Genomic DNA, 3832 nt, shown 5'->3' on the forward strand with positions numbered 1-3832 from the left:
CCCACCACCGATGCTGACGATTAATGGCGTATTCAGAAAATAGAACACGTGGAAACAGACACAGTAAAAAAGGTCGTCAAAATAGAGGCACTGCAACGACTATCAATGTCGATTTTTAAACGAAAAATTGTGAAGAGATCTAATAAAAAAAAATACTCCTAGTGCAAGAACTTTTGAATGTGTTTGCCTACATTTCACTACTTAGGAAATTAAAAAGAAAAAGAAAATAAAAACTTAGGAAATTAGTCTAACTATTTTTGCATTTATATGTATATAACCATTCAATATGATCAAACCTAAAACAATTGATAAGACTCAAGGTAGTATTCTCAGATCTAGAATGATAAGTTCTTTAACTATATAAACACTACTAAGAATGAAGTCATGAACCCGAGTAAGTCCCTACAAAACTCTCTTCTACTTCTATGTTTATACAAGCTACGACACAAAATGTTCTAGAATGTTCAAACTGCGTATCTGTAAGTGATGTATCTTCCGGCAGTTTCACTAGGGCAGATGATCTTCACGACATCCCCACTTTTCAGCCCGTGATATCTTGCAACAGGGTCAGTTACCTGAATACGAGGCAGCTGGTGCAACATAGAACGTTAAAATAATGTGAAAATGGAGATGCTAAATAAAACCAAACAGAGCTCTCATCAGTCATGACTTGATTTTCAATTTAACAGAAGTTCCATGATTATGATCGTTTAAGGCATTTATGCAGCACCCGAATGAAGAAAGGACGAGAGAATACAGCATATTGTAACTATAGCAGAGTTCGAAAATGATTATTCCAGATGCTTAAACGCGTGCTACAATTAGCATATACTAACCTGAGTTTCTTTGACAGTGTATCTTGCAAGCAGAGTTGTTTTTTCTTCAGCCGTGAGGACTTGATGCAGGGAACAAGCTCGTGATGGTGGATGTTAACTAGCTACTCAGCCTCCTTCGTATTGCAATATTTAGACATTAGTATAACCAAGGTCCAAAAATAATAGCCACACCAGTAAAACACAACAGTCAAGTAAAGAGCTACAAGGTCTCGTTTACTTTGGCGGATAAGGGCTGGGTTTCTAGAACTTATCCCATTGTCCATAGTGTTTACTCTTCTTGATTATAAACGAAGGCATGAATCAAGTTCCCATGCTTATTTTAGATTTGATTGATTATGAGGGATATATATCCCACCTAAAAAGGTTGCGATACGACTTACTCATCTCCGCCTTCTAGTGTATCACATCTTAAAACAAATCAACCCACCATTTTATAAATATTGGGAATAATCAAGGCCATACATTTATCCAAAACATGACACATGTGTGATTAAAGAACAATAGAACTGGAAAACATTTACCTGGAAAACTTCCACCTGAAATATTTTGGCTACTTCCTTTATCATTTTATTAGCAGGAGTCAAATTCTGCTGTGAAACTAGGATCGCCCGAGTAACATTGTCATCGTTCATTCGACTGATCAAAGTCCTTATTGTCTTAGCTCCAACCTTGGCCTCCTCAGGAAAGAACACATATATCTGGAAATAAGTAAAAAAAACTATAAATAAGTTGGGGAAAGAAAGAGAAATGATAGATAGTTGTGCACAAGCACACCAAGCACTAACGATCCATTTAGAGAAACAAAAATATCCCCTAAAATCCATCGTCTGTGCAAGAGTTGAAGGCTAACTGGACAAAAGCAGAGACTAGATATTACAAGCATGAAAGCCTAACAGTCAAATAACTATCAAAGCATGTGACATCCAATTTGAGAGATTGGACAGAGTTAGGAATAAGATGTGAAAATCTGAATTTATTGGACAAATATCCACTGTGTAATGCACTTATGTCACACAATACCCACACACGGAGATTATGCACCCGATGCAGAATAAGGCCAACTCAAAGGAGGGCTCGCTGACGGAACTGCCATGAAACGACTTATTAGTGGACTAATAGATCACTTCGGAATTCCATATACCAGACTCATGTTAAGAAGATCAACCAAACCAAAAATACATCTCAGTCATCTTATTGCATTTAATAGACATCCAACGCCTCAATAAAATCGACACACACAGATTGTGCTCCAAAAAACTCAACAAAATTTAGCAAGAATACCTTTTCTCCACTGTCACGCTTGGCTTTGACAAGCATAAGGTCCTCTCTCTTCATATTGTCACCATACTTGGCAGTGAATCCTTCCATGGTCATCGCAATCTCATCATCAGTCACCACATAACCCCTCTCCCTCAGCATTTGCAGCACCGTTTTCATGGCTTTGAACAACCGCCTCACCTCCTCCTCAGGCAGAACAATTTTTCCACTGCCAATTCCACATATCAGCCGAAGAGTTGAAGCTCAACAGATTCCACAAAACCCAGCCAGAAATCATGTGTTCATACACACTATTATTGAATAATTTATGTTAATCATTGAATAAAAGTATTAGAAGCGCGAAATTTCCAGATAACCCTAGGATTCATGTTTGTAATTCAACCTATTTTAATGATTTCAAGTAAAAAACACCGACTTCAAGGTAAATTCCAATTTAATGACAGTAATCGACGAAATTAATGACTTAGATTGATGTAATTAACAATTAATTAATGTATTTCAACTCAACCTACAATTTACTGACGGTAAATAAACAACCTAATAAGAGCATCCGCAGCGGTGGCGGTTGGCGCCACCGCCGTCCGTGCCAGCGGCAAGGCGAAGAACCGCCGCCGCTGCAACCGCGCCGCTGGCACGGCGCTGCTCGATGTATCGAGCACGTCCGTGCCAGCGGACGCACACGTGTCACTCTCCCATTCGCCAACGGCATAGCCGTTGGTTTCAAACAATTTTTTATTTTTTTTTAAAAAAAATCGGTTTTTTATTAAAAAAACCGATAAAAAATAAAAAAAAAAATTTTCACTTCCCCAAAAAATTATATCCGTTTATAACCGTTTTTCCCCACTTTTTAATTTTTTTTTTATTTTTTTTACCCCCAAAAATACACACTTTCATCTATAAATACCCCCAATTTCACTCCCAAAAATTCACACTTTCACTACACAATTCTCATCATCATTCTCTCATCTCCATTCTCATCTTCAATCTCTCATATCCATTTTCATCTTCCTCTCACACACCCTACAACACCACTATGTCCGGTAACGACGACACCCAAGCGGCTCTCACGGTTGGAACCCCCGAATGGTTCGGTTCGCAACCGTTTCCTAGTCCGGAAACGGAATATTCGGCCCCTCCTCTCACCCAAGATTCGGGCGTTCCGAGTGGCTACCGGCCATACCCAATCGACGATCAAGGTGCCTCCGATGGGCGCTACGGGTGGACACCGGAGCCTAGGCCTCGCGCCCCTTCCCAAATGTCGAATCCTCCATCTCGCGCCGGTGTCCGCACACCGTACTCACCGGCGGAGATGGAAAGATTGTTCAAGGCGTACTTGGAAATCTCCGAAGATGCGGTGGTTGGAACGAACCAATCCGGCGATCACTTTTGGTGGCGCGTCTCTAGCCGGTACAATGCACACCGGCCGCCGGGAACGATCGAGCGCAACGAGAGTATGGTGCGCAACTGCATCGGCCGAGCCAACGAAGAAATTGGCAAGTTCAACGGCTATTTCATCCAGGAGTCCCGGAATGCCGGGAGCGGCCAAAGCGAGGTCGACATCATCACCGCCTCGCTGAGCACCTACCAATCCATGAACGGTAAGTCGTTCAAATATCTTAACGTTTGGCAGGAGACGCGGACGCACCCGAAGTATAAGGGAGGCATAACATCCTCCTCTAGCGGCTCCTCCAAACGCTCACGGTCGGTAGCACTATCCG

General features: G+C 41.4%; 1 pseudogene; it reads right to left on the reverse strand.

Moving 5' to 3' along the window:
* Positions 1 to 242: 242 nt before the first annotated feature.
* Positions 243 to 2466, reverse strand: LOC121803057 (annotated as a pseudogene).
* Between the last annotated feature and the right edge of the window lie 1366 nt (positions 2467 to 3832).

This window comes from Salvia splendens, chromosome 5, assembly GCF_004379255.2.
Source record: "Salvia splendens isolate huo1 chromosome 5, SspV2, whole genome shotgun sequence".
Lineage (NCBI taxonomy): Eukaryota > Viridiplantae > Streptophyta > Magnoliopsida > Lamiales > Lamiaceae > Salvia > Salvia splendens.